The sequence below is a fragment of the Schistocerca gregaria genome, chromosome X, assembly GCF_023897955.1.
Source record: "Schistocerca gregaria isolate iqSchGreg1 chromosome X, iqSchGreg1.2, whole genome shotgun sequence".
In the NCBI taxonomy this organism is placed as follows: Eukaryota; Metazoa; Arthropoda; class Insecta; order Orthoptera; family Acrididae; genus Schistocerca; species Schistocerca gregaria.
In genome coordinates, this window is record NC_064931.1 from 249392540 (window position 1) to 249400755 (window position 8216).

Here is an 8216-nt window from a genome sequence, read left to right on the forward strand (position 1 = left end):
CGATGTTGTCGCCAGTGGTCTGCGGAAGGTGCACGTGCCCGTCGACCTGGGACCGGACCGCAGCGACGCACGGATGCACGCCAAGACCGTAGGATCCTACGCAGTGCCGTAGGGGACCGCACTGCCACTTCCCAGCAAATTAGGGACACTGTTGCTCCTGGGGTATCGGCGAGGACCATTCGCAACCGTCTCCATGAAGCTGGGGTACGGTCCCGCACACCGTTAGGCCGTCTTCCACTCACGCCCCAACATCGTGCAGCCTGCCTCCAGTGGTGTCGCGACAGGCGTGAATGGAGGGACGAATGGAGACGTGTCGTCTTCAGCGATGAGAGTCGCTTCTGCCTTGGTGCCAATGATGGTCGTATGCGTGTTTGGCGCCGTGCAGGTGAGCGCCACAATCAGGACTGCATATGACCGAGGCACACAGGGCCAACACCCGGCATCATGGTGTGGGGAGCGATCTCCTACACTGGCCGTACACTCTGGTGATCATCGAGGGGACACTGAATAGTGCATGGTACATCCAAACCGTCATCGAACCCATCGTTCTACCATTCCTAGACCGGCAAGGGAACTTGCTGTTCCAACAGGACAATGCACGTCCGCATGTATCCCGTGCCACCCAACGTGCTCTAGAAGGTGTAAGTCAACTACCCTGGCCAGCAAGATCTCCGGATCTGTCCCCCATTGAGCATGTTTGGGACTGGATGAAGCGTCGTCTCACGCGGTCTGCACGTCCAGCACGAACGCTGGTCCAACTGAGGCGCCAGGTGGAAATGGCATGGCAAGCCGTTCCACAGGACTACATCCAGCATCTCTACGATCGTCTCCATGGGAGAATAGCAGCCTGCATTGCTGCGAAAGGTGGATATACACTGTACTAGTGCCGACATTGTGCATGGTCTGTTGCCTGTGTCTATGTGCCTGTGGTTCTGTCAGTGTGATCATGTGATGTATCTGACCTCAGAAATGTGTCAATAAAGTTTCCCCTTCCTGGGACAATGAATTCACGGTGTTCTTATTTCAATTTCCAGGAGTGTATTATGGGTGGAGGTTATAATCAACAACCAACCTAGTTTAATAATTATCTCCTTTTACCGACCTCACGTCTCAGCAGCATTAGTGGCAGAACTGAGAGAAAATCTGGAATACTATCCAAAAATTACCTTGAGCAATTAAACAGAGAACCGACTCATGGAAATAAAGCTAAATGATGTCAAAGTTAACATAAGGAGGGGCATGCATGAAGCGTTCAGTGAATTCGAAAGTAAAATTCTATGTACCGACTTGACAGAAAATCCTAGGAAGTTTTGGTCTTATGTTAAATCGGTAAGTGGATCGAAACAGCATATCCAGACACTCTGGGATGATAATGTCATTGAAACAGAGGATGTAAAGCTGAAATACTCAACATCTTTTTTCCAAAGCTGTTTCACAGAGGAAGACCGCACTGCAGTTACTTCTCTAAATCCTAGCACAAACAAAAAAAATGGCTGACATTGAAATAAGTGTCCAAGGAATAGGAAAGCAACTGAAATCACTCAGCAGAGGAAAGTCCACTGGACCTGACGGGATACAAATTCGATTCTACACAGAGTACGCGAAAGAGCTTACCCCCCTTCTAAAAGCCATGTACCGCAAGTCTCTAGAGGAACGGAAGGTTCCAAATGATTGTAAAATAGCCCAGGTAGTTCCAGATGTGCAAAACTATAGGCCTATATCTCTGACATCAATCTGTTGTAGAATTTTAGAACATGTTTTTTGCTCGCATATCATGTCATTTCTGGAAACCCAGAATCTACTCTGTAGGAATCAACATGGATTCAGAAACAGCAATCGTGTGAGACCCAACTCGCTTTATTTGTTCATGAGACCCAGAAAATATTAGATACAGGCTCACAGGTAGATGCCATTTTCCTTTACTTCCGGAAGGCGTTCGATAGAGTTCCACACTGTTGACTGATAAACAAAGTAAGAGCTTATGGAATATCAGACCAATTGTGTGGCTGGATTGAAGAGTTTTTAGCAAACAGAACACAGCATGTTGTTCTCAATGGAGAGATGTCCACAGACGTTAAAGTAACCTCTGTCGTGCCACAGGGGAGTTTATGGGACCATTGCTTTTCACACTATATATAAATGACCTAGTAGATAGTGTCGGAAGTTCCATGCGGCTTTTCGCGGATGATGCTGTAGTATACAGAGAAGTTTTAGCATTAGAAAATTGCAGCGAAATTCAGGAAGATCTGCAGCAGATAGACACTTGGTGCAGGGAGTGGCAACTGACCCTTAACAAAGACAAATGCAATGTATAGCAAATACATAGAAAGAAGGATTCTTTATTTTATGATATGATAGCGGAACAAACATTGGTAGCAGTTACTTCTGTAAAATATCTGGCAGTATGCGTACAGAACGATTTGAAGTGGAATGATCATATAAAATTAATTGTTGGTAAGGTGAGTGGCAGGATGAGATTCATTGGGAGAGTCCTTAGAAAATGTAGTCCATCAACAAAGGAGGTGGCTTACAAAACACTCGTTCAACCTATACTTGAGTATTGCTCATCAGTGTGGGATCCGTACCAGGTCAGGTTGACAGAAGAGATTAGAGAAGATCCAAAGAAGAGCGGCACATTTCATCACAGGGTTATTTGGTAAGCATGATAGTGTTATGGAGATGTTCAGCAAACTCAAGTGGCAGACTCTGCAAGAGAGGCTCTCTGCAGAGCAGTGTAGCTTGCTCACCAAGTTTTGAGAGGGTGTGTTTCTGGATGAGGTATCATATATATTGCTTCCCCCTACTTACACCTCCCAAGGAGATCACGAATGTAAAATTAGAGAGATTCGAGCACGCACAGAGGCTTTCCGGCAGTCATTCTTCCCACGAACCATACATGACTGGAACAGGAAAGGGAGGTAGTGACAGTGGCACATAAAGTGCCCTCCGCCACACACCATTGGGTGGCTTGCAGAGTATAAATGTACATGTAGATGTAGAGGTAGAATACAATGTAAAAAAAAACAGTTGGTATAGGAGTCGTGAAACTTAATTACTTCCATGGAAATCCTGATCTCAAATTTTGCTATGTGGCTGCTACATAATCATACATCTCTGCACTTATTTGTATATTCAAGACAAAGACATCTCTACATTTCAAACAGGTACAAGTAAGTTTATAGTGTATATACAGGGTGAACGTTAATAAAAATGACAAACCGCAGGGATGGATTCCTAACTGGAAATGGAGGAAGAAAGGTCCAATGAACATGTGTTTGGAATGGACAGTGTGCATACAATGAAAACAAATTGTCTGGGAACACAGTATACGAGGTGGAATCCAAAATTTTTGGGACTGGTGCTGCCATCTCGAAAGTAGGAGTAGAGTAGTAGATCTTTGCACCACTATTTGGCAAGAACTGCATATCTAATAAGTCAGTGTGCGGAGTGGCATTCAGCTGGGAGGCCGTGTTGCATGTTGTGGGGTTGGGTGGGGGGGGGGGGGGGGGGTTGTTTTGGGGGAAGAGACCAAACTGCGAGGTCATAGGTCTCATCGGATTAGGGTAGGACGGGGTGGGAAGTCAGCTGTGCCCTTCCAAAGGAACCATCCCGGTATTTGCTTGGAGCGATTTAGGGAAATCACGGAAAACCTAAATCAGGACGGCCGGACGCAGGATTGAACCGTCGTCCTCCCGAATGTGAGTCCACTGTGCTAACCACTGCGCCACCTCGCTGGGTCAACGTGTTGCATGTCCACAGTGATATCCGTAATACTCCACGTTTGGTGTGTGGCGATTTTACAAATGGATGTGCGAACAGAACAGCACTTGTATCAAATTCTGTGTGAATCTCAGTGCGATTTATGGTTATGACCCAGAGACAAAGCAACAATCATCCCAGTGTAAGAGCCTGGGCTCTCCAAGACCCTAAAAAGTAAGACAGATAAAGAGCAAAGTGCAGAGCATGATCATCGTTTTCTTTGGTACCAAGGGAATTGTGCAGAAAGAATTTGTCCCACCCAACCAAACAGTGAATTCCGCGTACTACCGTGACATTTTGTGACAGCCCTGTGACAGCCCGAACTTTAGCATCAAGGGAACTGGCTGCTGCATCATGACAATGTGCCTTGTCACACATCCTTGCTCACCAGGACCTTTTTGGCAAGAAATAACATGATGGTTGTACCCCACCCACTGTACTCATCAGTTTGATGCCCTAGAGAGGATTCAAGAATCATCACTGGCAGTGATAAACACCCTCAAAGAACAGGACTTCCAGAAAATGTTTGACCAGTGGCAGAAGCACTGGGACTGGTGCACCATCAGTCCAAAGGTAAGATTTTCAACAGATGGCAGCACCAGTCCCAAAAATTTTGGATAGCACCTCGTAGAGCCGCATCACATCCCTGTCACAACAGATGTTCAAAGTGCCCTCCATGATATGCAATGGACACATTCACATATTACAACATGGATTGCCACTCTGTTTCACATGTTCTGGCCTCTCTTCAAATAGCGTCACTTGCCTTCAGCTTGTACTACAGTTCGTCTCAATATCCTGTAGAGTCCAGTCCTCCAAATCTGGTGTATGCACCAGCCACTGCCTCCCTCCTCATTTGTCTGTCTGAAAGGAACCATGATCACACAAACACCCAAAAAGGGCTCAAAATGTTGTGTGACATGGTTGGTGTCTGTGAGGCTACTTTATGGTAGAGCTGTGTTGCCTCTCAACTATTTCCATGTGCTTGGCCATATACAGACCCCATCTAAACTTGTTCCACATATGAATACTGGACCATTCTGCTGCTGACAGCACACTGCATCAACCACACAGCCTGAAACGCACAAGCAACACAAGGCACATGGTAAGGGGAACTTTCATTCATCAGTGCCATCTACCATGACAGTGATGCATTTCCAGATACATGTTCTTAGGATCTTTTTTTCCTCCAACTCCAGTCAGGAACCTGTCCCTGCAGTTTGTCAGTTTTACTAAAGTTCACCTTTTATAAAACAATATGTAGCAATTATCGGGAATTACAGGTCTATAAGTAAAATTGTTGAAATAAGAAGGGAACAAAAACAGTGCTAAAAGAGTATTACATGTCATAATGCTGCTGTTACTATTGCGTGTTACATTTTGTGCGTACATGAACAATCCAAGATTATAAAGGCATGCAAATAGTTTTGTTTTCTTGACTATGTAGCTGTGCTGAAGTCGCCAGATTTCAAGAGTATTTAAAGGACTCTAAGTCGTGAATATAAAGATAGCGGTATGTACAAAATTACTATTGTATTTGCCAATTTTTTGTTTTTTAACTGTAACATGTAGGTTAAACATTTAACACATTTGACTAAGTTAACTCATCCTACATTAGCAGTAAATGCTCTGTACATAATGTAGTCCAGTATGACCAAATAAAAATCAATCAATTATCAAAGATATATCCAAAAAAGATTCATAAGAAATTATAGCTCTCACTAAGTGATTTATACTAAGACAGACAGAAAAGCAATGCCATGCACTTAATCCCATTTTGTCAAAACTTTCATCAGAATTTGTAGATTATTTCACTGGACATTTGTGAACGATGTATGGATAACCACAAAAAACCTGTGCATGAATGCAAGTAGCATTAAGGTGAAATATAGGGAGGAATAGTCCAGAGAAGTCACAGTTAAGGACAAAGATGACATATTTAAGTCTGTGCTAATTTTGTTGTGTTAGAGAATTCATGTGATATGAACAGGAATTGTAAAGGAGCAAACTGGCATGATGCAGCAGAGTGACTACAGTATGCTGATGGTCACAGAGTCCTGATGAATTTAGAGATTCAGAAGGGGAATTGATGAAGGCTGGCAGATGCAACCTGAAACATCTAAAACTACATTTGGGATTTTCATCAAGAAGACTACACAGAGGTGATACTAATAACATGTTGTGGAACATTTATATTGGCAAGAAGGAGATGACTTGTGTACATTTGAAACAACCATGGCACAGAACAGAAACCTGTGCTACACCATGTCTAATTGAATAATTCTTATTACTTTTACTTCTACCTCCTTATTTCTGTAATTATTGCATGAACTGGAATGAATAACAACAAGAATAACTATGAAGGGACACGATGGTTTACTTCACACAAACAGTGTGTGACAGAACTTTTCTGCAGAGTCCTTAAAAGTAAGTATATAATTTGTAACAAATGACTCATCAGCCTTAGACAACCATTACCTCCATGCTTTAAAGTGGTGCTTATGTCATTAACATCAGTTACTAAAAAGAGAGAGAAAAAATAAGTGACTATAATCAGTAGAAATCATTAATCCACAAGAAGAGATTATCATTTCTGGAAATGTGACACAATCCATTTAAAATAATGGATACACTGGACTAAAAATAAGCTAACATGGCATCATAATGGATTAGCATTATTTCCAATAAGTGTTGTTGTGGATCATATAATATTCTAAGTAAAAAGCTGAGGCAATTAGAATAAATGTAATTTTAGTGAGGTAGTAGAAAAATAATAAGCTGGTTTAATGTTTGGAGTTGTTATAATAATGCATATGCCATAGAGACAGAAAAACACATTGCAGAAAATCAGTAGAGTAAGACATGTAAACTGGGGTAAAGAGACTGAAATGATTAAAATGCAGAAATATGAAGAAAAGTATCAACCAGTTTGTTCTACCTGCTGTTTGTAATGTTATAGCAAGATCAACTATAAAGCAAATGCAGTAGGTCTGATCTATGTTATGATTCAAGTAAGTGTTTTAGTTGTTAGGCATTTACAGATAAACTCAAAAATAATGTGCTAATGCAACATATCACAATAGTTGCCGAGTGCTTTTATTTATTTCAAGTGTTAATTACATTATACTGATTGACAATGCCAAATGTAGGCCTAGTCAAGCCAGGAACTATTCCTGATCACAGGACAAGGTACAGGAACTCTCAAGTGCTACATACAACATGCCACATTTTTTAGTGTAGTGATAGAGCATATTCAAAGATGCCTTCACATACAGGAGAGGCGTTTTCTGTTAAATTTACATTCAATGATAAGCACAAGAGATAAGTTGTAGTTCTGAAGGAACAGGGAACAAAATGAGCTTTCAAGGCATTAAAGTATTTTAAGACAGCAGTACACATGTCATAGAAGAAAGCAAATGAGATGATGGTGAGGGGAATTTTAATATTCTACTCCAGAGAGGAACGTAATGAGGACACTTCATGTAGGACACTTTATTTAAATAACATAAGAATTGACACATAATGGATGGGGAAATCATTTCTGATAAAGTGTTACTGTACAGTGGTACAGCCCAGCAGACTATTCCACATTTAATGGTTGTGCATCCAGCCACTGGCATGGGTTTTATAGTGAAAGTACAGCTTAGGATAATCCAGAAATGGGTTATACTAAATCAAGGTTAAATATATCTTTGGAAGGTTACATAGAAGTCCCTAATGCTTCATGTCTCAAACTGAAAAAACTACCTCCAAACTCTACATCACTACTTCCCTCGAAACTGATTAAAGAAAACCAGAAATTCATATATCAATCAAAGAAGACAAGTTTTTTTCTTTTTCAGTGTACAGATTTTGCAACAGTAAATGTTTTAAATCCCTAGGGCTATTGACTTATGACCCATAATTAAATCCTAGTGAATTTAGTCTGAATTTTACAAACAGTTAAATTTGTGGCCACAATGTGTAGCATTTCAGGGCTACAAAATTAGTAGTAATATTTTTTGTTTTGTTACAATAGATGTCTGGAAAAAGTGGTGAAACATGCTACAAAAAAGCCTATGAGGACCAGTAACTAACACCAGGCCTGATGGACACTGTATCTGTAGATATTAGAATGTCGGATGGCAAACACAGAAGTGAAGAATATTCATTATCATATGTGGTTAAATCAAGAAAATACAGTTCCAGAGACCAAGCAAGGTGGTGCAGTGGTTAGCACACTGGACTCGCATTCCGGAGGACGACGGTTGAATCCCGCATCCAGCCATCCTGATTTAGGTTTTCCATGATTTCCCTAAATCACTCCAGGCAAATGCTGGGATGGTTCCTTGAAACAGCATGGCCGACTTCCTTCCCCATCCTTCCATAATCCAATGAGACAGATGACCTCACTGTCTGGCCTCCTCCAAACCAACCCAATCCAACAGTTCCAGACTCACAGCTCCATAGAACATAAC